The 16,548-nt window shown below is 38.0% G+C and overlaps 1 protein-coding gene across 3 annotated transcripts in view; it reads right to left on the reverse strand.

Moving 5' to 3' along the window:
* Window positions 1-16,548, reverse strand: part of tenm3 (teneurin transmembrane protein 3) — a 452,242-nt gene that overhangs the window by 273,081 nt on the left and 162,613 nt on the right. The window contains exon 1 of one of the 3 annotated variants that reach the window (XM_036574880.1): window positions 1,925-2,499. The exons of the other annotated variants lie outside the window; for them this stretch is intronic. The gene's annotated coding sequence lies outside the window, so the exon portion shown is untranslated. Of the gene's footprint in view, window positions 1-1,924; window positions 2,500-16,548 lie in introns of those variants that run through there. 3 annotated transcript variants of the gene reach the window in all.

Consider the following 16,548-nt stretch of genomic DNA (forward strand, 5'->3'; position numbering starts at 1 on the left):
CTTGTTCGTTTTTGTGCTGCAGTAAATCAGCTGATATTACTGGCCGGTACGGGAGGTAATTGAAACTTTTATTCTTTGAGTAATAGCTCAATCTTCGGTAATGTAGTCCATCAACGAGATTACAGAATACTCTCAACGTATATCACACGCAGCCTTGGAAAGGGGTAAGGAAGCCCGGTTGCTAGGCGATTTGTAAAAAGAGAGAGAGGGAGAGAGAGTGTGAGAGAACAAGAGAGAGAGAAAGAAAGAGAGAAGGAGGAGAAAGACTGTTTTTTTCCTCTATTCTCTCACTCATATTTTCCCTTAAAAAAAGAGCAGTTATTTCCCTTCTCTGCCAGAATCAAAGGCCGAAGCCTCTGTCATAAATCAAAAAGAGCTTCAATATGAGGCTTAAAGTGGAACCATACAGTAACGCCTGCTGCAGGAGGGACATTAAACACCTTCACACACACACATACACACACTCTGCCGTAACTCTGACAGCTTATTCCTCACCGGCCTGAGGGTCACAGGCTTCACAGATTTGAAATACAAGACGGCTACATTTTTCCACTTTTTCCTTTCTGCTTCTCTCAGTATCTTTCTCGCTCTTTCTCGCCCTGTGTTCTCTTTCTCAACTTTCTATCTCTTTCTCTCGTTATTTCTCTCACTCTCTCATTCTCTCTCTCTTACCTTTCTCTCATTCTGTCTCTTCTGTGTCTCTTTTTTCTCACTTGTTAAGTCTCTCTCTCCCATTCTCATTCTGGTACTCTTCTCTTTTTCTCATTCTCTTTCTTTCTCCTCTCTCTCCTGTTCTATCCCTCTTTTCAGTCTCTTTCTCTATGTCAAAAACATGCACATGTTTAACATTATAAACAGCATAGCTCTATAACAGTGTGACTTCAACACACACGCACACACACACATACACACACTCTGTATTACAGTATGACTCAAAAACACCAATACATAGAGAACACACAGACTAAGCTACATATATGTTCTAAATTCTTTTATAAAAACACCAACAAACTGTAACGCATCACTTGCAAATCTTTCAAAAACACACACTCCACATCCGAATCCACCCAATCACACATCGCGTTTTTTTCGGACGGCTGAGTGCACCAAACACACACAGCAGCTCATACTCTCTGAATGTAACTGAGCGAGCAGGAGCTTCCAAAGCTAGAGCTGTTTCCAATTAGCCGCGCTGTGTAAGTGTCTATTGTGGAGAGACATTGCGCTATAACACACACACACACACACACACTCCGGTAATACAGTGACCTCTCCGATCTCTTCTGTAACACTCCACCAGAATACACCCACAGAGAGAGGGAGAGACAGAAAAAGGAGAAAGAGAAGCAAAAAAGATAAAAAGAATTGTCTGTCAATCGCAGACAATGTGAAGGAATCATTCCAATGTAAATACAACAGATTCCATAGAAACAGACCTGCAATGGAATTTTATCTGCTTTGGATTTTTATCTTTCATCTTCATTTTCAGACGTGAGCCAGAGGAAAGGATCTGAGCCTGGAAACACTGACTGCACACTGCATTTTTCCCCTTTCCCCCCCAAAAAAAAGAAAGAAAGGAAGAAAGAGAAAAGAAAAGAAGACTAAAATCTAATTCAAGCCCTGTCGATCTACACCAGGCTTTTGTGTGTTAAAACACACGTCATGCTTAACAAGTATGAAAGACTTCCACATTTACGCTGTGAGAGGATTCGTGGGAACACACACACACATGAAGTAGGCACACGCTTGGACAATGAGGCACAGCTTAAAAAAGTGAACGCGAAAACAGAAGTAAGAAAGGAAGAAAAGGAAGCAGAGCAAAGCAGAGCGCGTGAGGAAACATGCGTAAAGAGGGAGAGACAGAAGGAAAGAGAGTGGGAATAAGAATCAGCAAGATCAAGAGGGAACAAACAAGCACATTTACCTTTATCAGGACTCCTCCAGTAGTGACCTGAAGGGTTAAACTGACCCCCCCACTCCAGGGCTGCACCGGATCATCAAGACCCAGCTCACTTAACGTCCTCTTCGCATTCCACACACACACACACACACACACACACACACACTCTCTCTCTCTCTCTCTCTCTCTGTCTCTCTCTCTTTCCTTTTGCGCGGACAGAAACGGTGCAGAAGGCAAGAGCTGCCGCGATCCGACGGTCCCTCGGATGAGGAGATGTGAGGTAGTAAGAAAAATAATCAGCAAAAAAGAGATGGATTGCTTTAAAAAAAGAAAGAGAGAAAAAAAGAAGGCAGTAGAGAAGAGATTTTTCCGAGACAACAGAGCTCAGTGTTTAAATCATAATTGTGCAGCTTGAAAGGATCTCTCTGCTTCTCTTTCCGCTGCTGCTGCTGTTTGGCTGCTGCTTCTTTCTTCTTCTCTCTGTCTTTCTCTCTCCCTCTCTATCTCTCTCTCTCTGTCTCGATGTGTGTGTGTGTGCTGACGGCTGAGGCTGCTGTGTAACACTGGGAAGTTCTCTGTTCTCAGCAGAGGCTCCGTTCCGCACGGCCGGAGCAGAGGACTCTGATTGGTCGAGATGGGCGGCAGGGGGCGGAGAGAACACATATATACACAGACGCAGAGTGGAAGAGGGGTGGGGCTTCCTACCCACTTAAACCATTTGGAGCCAAAAGCAGAGAAGGGTTCCTCCCCCGCTTTTGCTCTCTTACACAAACACACCAGCGTATCAGTAAATGTATAGATGTTTATGTGTAAGTACTGCTGCACTACACTCACAGGTGAGCAGCAACTAGTTATATTTAATAAAAAATAAATAAATAACAAAAATCATCATCATCATTTACTCAGTTCTATGCCCTGCAACAAAATTCTGAGGGATTTATACTTTCCTAAATATTTTCAGATGATAATAATTGTACTACCACTGGAATATAATAAAAAAGTAATATACTTTTTAGTTAAAATGTAGACATTAACATTTAGGTTTTGAGTTTAATTTCATTCTGTTGAGTTGGTTCAGCTTCAGGACTAATTTACTCTTTCTCACACCTCTCACTTTTACTGCAACCATGATTTCACTGAAGTAGCAACATTTTTATTAGAAGATGAGTTTAGGTTACTCCTCTTCACCTATGGTACTACCTAACCCAACCTAACTTTAACCTTAGCTTTAGTTTCTTTTACTGTTTCGAATAACAGCTGCAGAATATGAGGAAAAAAATCTTGGACAGCACATTATTTCCCCACATCCATGTTCATGATTTCATCAGAATGGGGGGGATTTGGTCCCCACAAACCAATAAATACACACAAACACACACATACCTTAAACACCAACAAGAGCTCTCTGTTGGTGACCAAACATAAACACACACACACACACACACACACACACCTGGACAAGATGTTTGCTTCTTGTCACAACATGGACAGGAGCATGTAGCCCCGCTTTCTGTCTTTCTTTCTTTCTGTCTTTCTTTCTGTCAAATGGTACCATCCTGTTTCACAACACGAAATTCACCTAGACAGCTCTGTGCACAAATTCCTAACTGCAGGTTTAATTACCAGCGAATTTCTAATAGTAGCCAACTACACACTGGCTCTGTCTCAAACAAGTCATAAAGTCATACTGTAATACAGAGTGTATGCTATGTGTGAAGGCATCTTAGCTGTCGCACCACTTTTAAGATAAAAAAATAAAACCAGAGGAAAAAAGGACTGACCTACAGAACCAAAAAAAATGCTTCTGACTTTGTAAAGCAACATCCACAATCTTGTTTTACATCTGCTATAGATACTTACATAAATAAAAATAAAACTTATGGGGCATATTATTGTCATATATAGGCACTACATATAAGTACTTATTTAAATATAAAGCTTTTATATATGTATAAAATATATGTAAGTTGTGTGTGCAACATTCATTACTGTTGACCTGAAAAACACACACTCATACACACCCACACACATGTGTGAGGGAGTTCAGTCTAACAGTAATGAACGCCGTAAATAAAGTGTGTGGAGGCCATTCTGTTTGATTTAGTAGCCAAGGTTGAGAACACAACACACATTTGTGCATAAATGCACGACTTTACAAGTGCCTCCGGGCAAGTTTCTGGAGAAATCATTAGCTCCCATATGAGACAGAGAGACAGAGAAAGAAAGAGACAGATAGAGGAGACAGAGAGACAGACACAGATAAATACTGTAAAATATTGCTATTTATTTTTTCTCTTTTGCTTCTAAGTAACAACTGTGTTAACTTTCTCCTTTCTTTAATCTTTCTATATTATTTTCTATATTTATTTTGTATTTTTTTAATATACTTTTTCTGTTGGCACTGAATTAGAGAGACAAAAAATACATTTTGACTATTTTGAAAGCCCTTAATTTAACTATTATTTAGGAAGACACCAACAAATATCAAAAACAAAAGGGAGAAGAAAATGATAATGAGTTAAAAATGCGAAATACATAACAGAATAAGTAAAAGAAAAGCCTGTGTGTGTGTGTGTGTGTGTGAGAGAGAGAGATATTTTGTCGCATTGTGTTTTTCACAAACAGATTTTCAGGACATCCCAAATTTGTCAGATACATACACATACAGAAACACACACACACACACACACACACACACACGACTTATCGCACCTATTGAGCTTAGCGTTTGCTCCAACTCCACTCCAAGCCAGAACTTCAGCTGTGTGTACGAGTGTGTTTAACTCCCCCACCCCCAAAATAATTCACAAACCCTAGGATGCTTCATTTTAAGAGAAAATAAATAAAAATTAATAAAACCTATGACAGAGAGAAACAATAAGAATAGTAAAGTCTTTGTCCCAGTTAGGGCACACACACGGGCGTCACATTAAATAGAAAATATACAGTAATATGTTCTATTTATCCATTTACCCTTTAACGTAAGGATCCTTTACATTAGGTAGCAAAATAATAATAAAAACTGTAATGTACAGTAAAGAGTAGGGCCTGACTGACATACTGGTTGACAGATAAAACTTGTGGTTTTATTCTTATTTTATCAGTGATATGTGTTGATAATTAAATAAAATCATGAAATAATTATTTTTTTTATGGCACAGCCAGGAATCAAACAGGCAATTTCCTGACGACAGGTCAAAATCGTCAACATTTCTGCCACTGGAGAGTCTAATATGAGACACTCACCTTATAACTATATTATAGTAACACAGACAGAACTGGAGACCCTGGACAAAAACCACCACCATGGTTGAAATAACGCTCATCAAATAAATGCATTAAATTTAATAACATACTTTTACAAATAATAACATATCACGACATATAATAAACAATTGTGCAACTCTTTTTTAGGAAGACAACTGCTGAAAAGTATGAAAAATTATGGGTAATAATATTTGTGTCAATTGAGAACTGACAATCATATCATATTATAGGTTATCAGGCTTTTTAGGCCCCTAAAATCCTCATCGGCACTGGCCAAAGTATTCTCATATTGCTTGAGTCCTAGTAGAGATCAGTTTAAAGTTTAGTTTAAACTTGGATCCAAAGGATGAAAATGAAGAGCAGTTACTGAGCAGCCTGCTGATAGTGCATGTGCTTGTGTAAGGAGTTCAGCAGAGATGTTTCATGAAAACACACAAACCCCCCCACCACACATGTATACAAACCATGCTGTAGTTTCTGACGTATTTCCATTTTTTCATTCAGGTTTTTGCTCTGCTCGTTTTCCATTACAATGCAGATTACTCTTGTTTGTGCTATTTGTGTAAATAAATGAAAAAATAAATACATAACACAAAACAGACCATGCGATTACTTGGAAACTATTTTGCATACAATTTACCACCTTCCAAAAAAAAAATAAACAACACAAACACACACACACACATACAGACATGGTAGCGGCTACTCACATTTTTAACACTTTTGACTACCGACGTGCCTGGGTAGGCTTGGTGGCTACTGAAATACCACTACAGTGTGTGTGTGTGTGTGTGTGTGTGTGTGTGTGTGTGTACTGTACTGATAGCTGTACTGTACCTGCTTCATTAAGTTGCAAATTAAGCATAGCTGCAGCGGGGAAAGCAGTATATCCATCAGGCGCTGAAGTGTGAGGACTTTTTCCCAGCCCTGTCGCTACACACACATACACACGTTACCGAATAATCTGCACTGGGAAGTGTTTCTGCCTCGTCCCCAGACACCACACTTAACATGCAATATTTATTCAGCCTGCAAGCCGATTTACCCGCCTGTCCACGCTAAAGTGTGTGAGCGACGGCACTAATGAGACAGAGAGGGAGAAAGAGAGAGTGAGAGAGGCAGAGGGAGAGAGCGCGAGAGGGTGGACGCTGTGATGACATTGCTGGACAGGTAAGGAGTGATGGACAGGTTAGACTGAGATGCAGAGGGACAGTGGGACAGGTGTGTATGCTAATGTAGGGGAAGTGATGTACACATGTTCAACATGTCTGAGAACAGTATAATTACAGTAAAATTTACTACTACTAATACGATTACTATACTTGTCCTTGTTTACGCTGAGAACAGATTGATGGATGTTTTGTGTTTTGAGCGTACTACAGTAAACTCCTAATGGCCTTGTGGATGAAGGCAGATAAAGTAGTTACACAACTAAACTGAAGACCAGTGTCACACCCAACCCTTCTTGTTTTCCTTGTAACAAACAATCTTTTCTAATCCCCCCCCGGCTCCTCAGGGATGCTCCTGTAGGGATGAATGGATGGAGGAATTGAGGTTTGTTGGTATTTTTTCCACCCCATGGCTTCTGAAACCCCAATGGATGCAGCACCCTGCCAGCCCACTTAAGCTGCAGCACAAACAAACCACACACACCACTTCACACTACTCCACTTCTGCACCTGCCTATCACCATTAGAACCAAAAAAAATCTATAAAAATCTATACTGTTTTTCTTGTAGATAATAATAATAATAATAATAATAATAATAATAATAATAATATAATTTAACAATCACAATGTATAAATGTACATTAAAGTGACTGAAGCTCTTGCCAGTAATTCAAAAAGAAAATAAATCCATTTTTGCATGTGTGTGTGTCTGTGTGTGCATGTGTGTGTGGTTTCCCTGGTGGTCATTCTTTCAGACTCTTGAGCCCCTGGATACTGAGCTCATGCAGGGTGACAGTTCAGTATGAGGTCAACATCAGTCAGAGGAGATTGAGGGGCCTGTAGGCCAAATCCACCACAGACCGCCACTCTAAAGGTCATCAAGGTTCAAGTGAAGATGGAGGATCCGCCCACTAAAACAATCATCTTTCTTTAATGATGTTAACAAAACAGCTTACATATACATATGCATGCATACACACACACACACACACACACACACACACACACACACACATATATATATATATATATACACACACTCTTGAAAAATATATTTGTTTTATTCAATATTTAAAATTGATTTGCTAAATGATTTGCTAAAATGTTGATTTTTACTTTTTTTGTTCAGTAGTATATATTAGCATATATTAAGAGTATGCCTGTGTTTAGTCACAATAAACCACATTCAACACAATATTTTTCTATATTGCACCAACACTTAAAATACATTACACATTGTTTAACATAATTAACATCTGTATATAAGTAAGAGTAAGAGTTTACAAACAACGGCTGGACAGTAGTTACGCTCTAGAGGAACTAAAAATGACTAGTTAATCTCACTCACACACACACACACACACACACACACACATGCACAGGTCTGGGAGATTAGTGGAGTTTTGGTGTGTAATTCCCTCCAAGGGCAGGTGAGTATAAAAGCTGTTCTTGCTGCAGATTATAAACGTGTTAATCATTTTTACAGCCAGATTAGGCAAACACCGCAGTCAAGCAACGGCTGCTTTACACACACACACACAAGAATGTGCTGGAGAAGTGCATCTTTAAGCCATAAATACACTCCACAAAGTCAATGTACAAGTCAGTGAATATGTGGATGTCAATATGGTGTTAACATTATTTACTTGTCTACCTTTTACATGTGGCTTACACACAAAGGCTTGTGTAACACACACGCACACACACACACATACACAAACACACACGCCTTAGACCTTGTCAGGATGTGGGATCATACATATGCCCTATGTATAACATATATGCCCATATGCGTAATAATAATATATTCCAAATGTATTTTAATGATTGTGAGTATTAATATATTTAATATTAATACTCACAATAATATATATATATATATATATATATAGTATCTAAGTATCTGTATAGTATTTGTATAGGATGATTACTAATACGCAGAAACAAACAGACACAGCTGAAATCCTTCAGCCAGAGCAACTTTCTGCAGTAAATACAGAAATATTCAGCCCATGTACAAATCGGTTGACGACATAATGGACTATTGATTTTGTATCCACTCTGAGGACACTGCCGAAGGTTTAATGGGCTTCGCTGTTCTTAATACACCCCAATATTAATAAAACATAATTATCTTTGCCTGGAAGAGAACACTAAGGATCAAATCCAGCCAAATTGCAATTGAGACAACCACAGGCCAGCTATACTGCTCTATTACGCAAACTGATGCGTGTGCTTGTCCAGTTAGATACAAACACACAAATCTGTAACAAATATAAATTCTCAGTTATTATCTTCAGCAGTGGTCTGTGTAAGATTTGACTAAAAACAAACATGGACACACACAATTTCTCAAAAAAGACACAACTACTGATTATTTCCATAACCAACTAGCTGAAAGTCATCATTCAAACCACAACCATTCAAAGTTCTGCGCAACAAACAATTTCTTCTATTATGCGGCAGTGAAACAATAGAACCCATATTATCGTATACACTTCCTGTAGTCTATTACAATCTGTCAGAATGACAGCATGGCTCCTTTGAACATCATAGAGCATTAAAGAGTGCTTTATAAATGAAACACTAGAAGCCATGTCACCCCCTACACTTCCTGTAGTGTATTACTGTCCGTCAGAATGACCATGTAGATCATATCAATATAATACATCTTTATAGATTCCTTTTTTGTTTAGGTAAATAGTGCGTAAACAATTTATATTGGTATTTGTTACTAATCACTACAGTTCTATTTCTATTTCTTCTTTTTTTTCTTAGGGGAAAAAAAAACTTTTGAGCAAGTCCAGTCCATAGGACCCTGAGCTAGTTTGCATTTTTATTTAGTCTCAGTTCCTAACACACCTGAGTCAGCTCATTCAGATAAATAATCAGCTATCTGGAAACAGGGGTATATGGGTATATGATGTTTATTATGGATATGATCAATACTTCCAGAACAGTGAAGAACTGCATGGATCATAAAAAACACCAATTTAGACCAATAGAAATAGACAGCCTGTAAACAACAACCAAAGTATAGTAACTGCATAAACTGCACAGTAACTAGTAGCTACCCATTTTAGTCTTATTTTATTCATTTTCATCAATTGTTTGGTTTTCGCTCATATTTTTCATAAAAACTTTACTTTGACAAACACTGAACTAAAAAAAACATTGTACATATCCTGTTTCATGAGACATCTACTACTATCTTCTTGGTCAGCCTTAAGGCCTTTACACACCAAAAGCTATTTGTTTGTATGATTTATTCAGACAACAGTAAATTAATTTGAGCATGTGTATAACTGATCAGGTCATTTTTTTTGTTCACTTTTTTTATTTGTTTTTTTGCTCACTTTTGCTGACGACAGAAACTCAGTGACCACTTACTGTTGTCTCTGCCGTTGACATGGCAAAAGCCAAGATGACTGTTCAGCTGTGAACTACAACTTCTTGACAAATGTCAGAAGGGTTCATTTGTCCTATGCTTCCTTACAGATGCTAGCATCTCCAAAAACAGCTCAAACAAGGCACAAATAAGGTTTCAGACCATCTGAGCTATAATTTTCCAGCTGCTGAATGAAGTGGTATAACTCTCTTCTCTCTGCTCCTTCCACATTTCCAAAATAGAAAAAAAACAAACACCCAATGTAATTTTGTGCCTGTGAGATAACTTTGTCACTTTAATACATTCTGCAGGTTTGTTTGATTTTGTCGCGGTGCGAATAACACAAAAACCTCACTGTAATCTGGTGTTTTTAACATGTCTGAGTATTTTGCATTTTCATGCTATTTAATCGCATTCTGCTTGGTATGTACTGGTCTTTAATTTGGAGCTGGACTACAAGAAAAAAATGGAAGGGCCACTCAAAGCCATATTAAAACCCAAAAACATGTCAGCTTGTCAGAACTGACAGTAGCCAAGCGTCATAAATCCGTGACAATGAACACATCCGAGAATGTACTGAATTTTAACACTTGATTAGTACAAGTGTCAACCATCTCTGCTCAAACATCAGGTGAAAGCTGTGGCTAATTAGAAGCAGAAAGGAAAGCAATTTAAAGCGGTTCTCAGGCTCAGGTGTGAACAGGTCACAAGGAAAAAGAGGAAACAGGAGAGGGCAAGTGTGAGGGGAAAGGGGTAGAGCATTTGAGGAGGAAGCTCACACACATGAAAGTTCACTGCAAACTCAATTAGCACCTTGCAGCACATCAGGATACAGACATGCATAGGTACTTACACATGTACCAATGAATGAATGAAGGAATAAACATGCAAATACATCAATTATAATACATACAGGCACATTTATCCTACATTTTTAATTGCACTTTACACTGGCATTTTGAAGGTATACTTTGTCTATGTTGCTATATCCATATGGATATGGATGAAACAATGAGCAGTGGAAAGCTCCACTGTGTGTGTATATATGTATGTATATATATATATATATATATATATATATATATATATATGCGTGAGTATATAGGGTTCATTCAATATATGTCAATGTTCATTCAATATATATCAAAGTTTATTCCATATATCAATGTTCATTCAATATATATCAATGTTCATTCAATATATATAAATGTTCACTCCATATATATCAATGTTCATTCAATATATATCAATGTTCATTCCATATATATCAGTGTTCATTCGATGTATATCAATGTTCACTTCATATACATCAATATTCATTCCATACATATCAACGTTCATTCCATATATATCAATGTTCACTCCATATATATCAATATTCATTCCATATATATCAGTGTTCATTCAATATATATCAATGTTCACTCCATATATATCAATATTCATTCCATATATATCAATGTTCGTTCCATATATATCAATGTTCATTCAATATATATCAATGTTCATTCCATATATATCAGTGTTCACTCCATAAATATCAATATTCATTCCATATATATCAATGTTCATTCCATATATATCAATGTTCATTGTATATATATATATCATAATTCATTGTATATATATCAATGTTCATTCCATATATATCAATCTGTGTTCTACTGAGATATATGGAATGAACACTGATACATATACAATGAACTTTGATATACATACAATGAACATTGATATATATGGAATGAACATTGATATATATTGAATGAAAATTGATAATATATACAATGAACATTGATATATATTGAATGAACATTGATATATATACAATGAACATTGATGTATATTGAATGAACAGTTAAGATAGAACAGTTGAGATAAAAAAAAATGAATAATATAATTCATAAAATGTTTTGTTCAGACAGAGAGGGACTTTTGGGGTTGTGTGTGTTGTAGCCTTGCACTATATTTTTATTTAATGTTGCTATATAGTTGTTCTTCAGTTACAGTGTGTGCATGTATTTACTGTGTTATTTTGTGTCCAGCTCAGAGTTAGTGAGAGTGTGTTTGTGTTTGATGACCATCAGAAGAAAGAGTAGGGCTAGGAGTGACCTACCTCAATTTTCAGTTGCTTTTCAAGTGGCATTGTTTTCCCTTGCTCTCAATGAAAGAGCATTTTTCAAACAGAAATTATGGCCTCATCTGACTCTTCTTCTGCACCATGTCAAATTATGTACATATTGAAGCTCCACCCATCTGTGTCTTCACATCATATATCAGCCACTCTCAGATCGCTCTATCCACAGGATCACGGTGTATACATACTGGTCACTTTATCAGAATTCCCTTCCTTTAAGCTCCACCTGGAGTTTGTTAATGCCCATTTATTGATGCACAGTTTTTCTTGGCCATTCTCAACCCTTCAACAGCAACTTTCATTCAATATATATATATATATGTTCATTCCATATATATCAATGTTCATTAAATATTTCCTGTTTGGCTTGCCATAGTGTGTGTATATATATATATATATATATATATATATGTGCGTGTGTGTGTATAGTGTATTATGTATATATATACACACACACATTAGACTTGCATCACATGATATCAGCTGGTATTTGAAGAGAGGGACTAACGTTAATGTTAACCCTAAGAAGTCACAGATATCTCAAATGATAAAAGCATTCCTTTGGTTTAATATAAATTATATGAATTATTTCTCACTCAGCTCAATAGAAAAAATTGTGAGCAAAGTACAGATTCTAAATTTTTAACCACATTTGAGTTTGTATGTAGATATACAAAGATATGTAGATATTTCATTGTGAATTAAGTTTAATGAAACATTGTGGTGTCTTGCCTTGTGGAAAGAAAAAACATTGTTTACCTCCTTTACTATTTATTTTATAAATGTTTTTTTTTTTTACAATGAATGAAACGATGCAGACTCACGCCTGTTGATACAGAATGCCACTATAACTAATTATCTAATTAGGTAATTACAATTTATTATATGATGTAATTTGAATTAATAGCAAAATGACTAACACTAAACCTCTAAGAGTTAAACAATAGAACATAAATACCTTACAGCCCTTCTGTTTATTGCAAAGCGGCAACTCTGCAAAAAGACACCACCGAATGTCTACCTTCTCTTCACTTACACTCTCATTTTAAAAGCCTTTCCTTCGTCTCATTTCTGGACATTGTTTGGGATGCAATCTGCAGAAACGGCATGCTCTAAAGCGGAGACTAAATCGTGCAAGGCCGTCCCCATTTTCCCAGCCATTTGGCACGGGGTTGAATGTGCACAGCCTGTGTGTTTGCTGGTGCTCTGCTTGCTCAGAAGGAATGAATATTCCTGATAATGATGCAAATGCAAAGAGGGAGGGAGGGCTGGAGCGATATGAGTCAATAGCTCGTCTCTGCCTGTGAGAGTCTGCGCTAGCTCCAGCATTGATCATCCGCTACATTTGCCTTCCTCCTACGAATTGCAAGGGAAAAAAGAGAGAGATAGAGAGTGAGGGGGTATATTTACAGGGATACGTAATGATATCATATATCTGAACTGACCCACTGGTGTGCAAAAATGTCTCACTTACAGGAGAACAAAGAATAACAGAAAAAGAGAAGCATGCTCGGATGCATATCCCTCCTGACTGGCTTTTTATTTTGTTTTTATTCCGGAGCTGCTAATTGGAGGATGGGGGTGTGGAGGTGAGTCTTATCAAAAGTGACTCTGAAAATTTTAAAAGATCTCCTCTAGCATGGGACCCTTGTTAGATATGTGTTGGCTCCTAAGACCCCCCAGGTTGTGTGTGCTTGTTTTCATAACTAAGAAAAAGAAGAAGCCTGTTTTTAGATGCAAAGCACCTCACTGACCAGGCCTGTAACCAGTAGTGTAGTCTAATCTAGACTAGTGGGAATACAGTGACTAACTGTTAGCAAGACTTGCCTAGTTAGCATATAGCAACATAACTGATAAACTTGAGTGGGGGGGCTCCTGAGTAGCACAACTGCCTAAGTGTTGGCCCTATTGTCAGGAGATTGTAAGTGCGATGACACAGTCACCTATGGCTGGTAGTCCAAGAAAGCACACCTCACATCCTGAGCTGTTCAATGACATTTTATTAGCAGCAGTCTGAGAAGATGCCATGCCGCTTCACCTGTCTCAGAGGAAGCACATGCTAGCCTTCAACCTCCCAGGAAGGCCTTCCAAAGAAATAAAAATAAATAAATAAAATAAAATAAATCACTATGCACATAGATTGAACTGCGAAGTTTTCCTCTAGCAAACATGACGCTCATTCCGTGCATGGCCGCAGTGCAGACAGTGCAGAGCAGGCAGTTGCCTGGGGGCTTCAGACCACTAGAGGCACCACTGTGCTGACAGTTTTTGTGTTTACAGGCTATATTCAAAATTAATGGGCACTCTCTCTATTTCTCTCACTTTTCCACTCTCTCTCTTTCGCTCCTCCTCTCTCTCTCTCTCTCTCCCCTCTCAGTCTTTTTTTGCATTGTCATAGATGTGTTGCCCCTTTTCTCTCTTATTCTCTCTCTCTCTCTCTACACACATATTTATCCTGAATATACATCCCCTGAAAGGCTCTTTAGTAGTGTTCCTGCAGATCAGAGACAGTGAAGCTTTTATATCAATTGCTCTCTCTCTCTCTCTCTCTCTTACTCCTCTCTCTCCCTCCCTCCCTTCCTGTGTCCCTCTCTCTCCCTCCCTCCCTCCTTCTCTCCCTCCCTCAATCACAGAAGTGTGTGAGGCCTCATGCAGCTCCATACAAACTGGATTAATCAACTACAATAGAAGAAGGAGATGGAGGAGTTGGGGAAAGAGAGAGAGAGAGAGAGAAAAAAGATAAAAGTATAGGAAGAGTGTGCATGAGAGGGAGAAAGAAACAGAAACAGAATGACAAAAAGAAACGGAGAAAGAGGGAGAATTTAAGAAAGAGAAAAAGAAAGAGAAAGAGGGAATGAGAAAAAGAAAGTGAAACAAAAAGAAAGAAAAAAGAAAGAGAAAGTTAGAGAAAACTGAAAAAAGAAAGAAGAAAAAGAGAAGAAGACAGAGAGAGAGAGAGAGAGAGAGAGAGAGAGAGAGAGAGTGCTAAACCGTGTCATTCAAAGCGTCCATGGCTTCCCGCAGCGTCCAGCCCAAGGGCTCAAGCACCCAAAAATAGAGAAAGACCAAAAAGGAGAAAGAGAGACAGGAAGAGAAAGAGAGGGGAAAAAAAGAAATATTAAAAAAAGGTAGTGGTGTGGGGATTTAGATTTTTTTATTGTTTAAACAGTGAATTCTATTCTGCTCCACTGAACGCCATGCAGATCGACTATAATTGTGGCGCTGTCAGAAAAATTTCCAGCCGATGTGAACCCTGAGCTGAAGCTAAATAACACCAATGGGGCGATGCTAAAGGCCGAAGCCTGCTGCACTCGTCCATTCACTCTAATCAGGAGTCCCGCTGTTTTACTGCGGCTCAAACGGTACAAAGGAGCTCCAGCAGGACGCCTCAAACACCCTCAGCACCCGCACAACTAATATCACCCGCTAACACTCACATTAATAGAGCAGGTGATTTCCCAGCATTCCCCAGGGCCCACCAATCTCTCTCACACACACACAGGCAGGGAGAGATAGATGGCCTGGAGTGTGAGTATGTATATTCATACACACAGAGAGACAGAGAGATACGTTTATTTATTTAATTAGCAGTCACACTTGTGCAAAGCATAGTTTATGTGGAGTTATGAGGTTTTGAATCTTACTTGTTTTTACCATTTGAGTGCACCAGCTGCCCTTTACATTGTGAACATTTCATGATGAAGAGACCAACAGGAACGGTCCACAAAATCTCAATTTTTTTCCAGAATAAAACTATTTCATAAAGTATGCAAACACTGTCAAAGTTTCACAATGTACTGTCCGTTTCCTACTCCCTTTAGATCATAAAACTGACCTGCAAAGAATCCTTTTTGATGTCACTGTGACAATTTGTGAAGTCAAGAAAACAACGGATTTAATTGTATCTGCCTATTCAGCCTATAGCAGTTTAGACCCGCCTTTTCACACTGAAGTTATAATGAGTATTCCAACCCGGACTGCTTTTTGAATGAGAGACAATACAGGGCTACCAATCAGAACCACGTCATTTGCATATCAGTGTTAAAAGCACCGTAACAAAAACAGTCTGTTATAAAGAGAGACTGGAAAATACTCACATAAAAATGGATTATGACTGTTTTTGGAAATGGAACCTTTAGCACATTTTTTTTTCAAATTTGTTTTAGTCAAGGCTGCAAAGCAAACGTTCATAACTTACCATCTTTTCTTTCTCTGTAAAAGTGCCTGGAACACTCTGCATTGCAATTGCAAAATGGTTTAGAACTCATTAAAGACAGCATAGCTTGTATAGGCTCCGCCTACTCTGCTATGGTTCCCCACCAGCCTGGTTTTTAAAATGTAAAAATTGCACGTGAAAATGAGGTGCAACATTGACATATTTTATATTCTGTGTACCTTTCAGCTAATAATCTGCTGTCAACATATGTGTAAGTATACAAAGGCATGCTGTGTTGTATAGCAGCATTCTTTCTGTAGATAATAGCTGTGATCAGGTGTGTGTGTGTGTGAGCTGCTGTTGCACTGATAACAGCACTTGTACAGGAAAGAGGTACATACGGAATACATATAAAATGTATTACATAAACCCTGCTGCTTAAATTCACAAACTGCACATTATTTTGTCCATATACAATCAAATGCAATACAAGTTGTGTTTAACCCTTGTGTGGTGTTCTTGTTTTTGTTAA

The sequence above is a fragment of the Colossoma macropomum genome, unplaced genomic scaffold (genome assembly GCF_904425465.1).
Source record: "Colossoma macropomum unplaced genomic scaffold, Colossoma_macropomum, whole genome shotgun sequence".
Classification (NCBI taxonomy): Eukaryota; Metazoa; Chordata; class Actinopteri; order Characiformes; family Serrasalmidae; genus Colossoma; species Colossoma macropomum.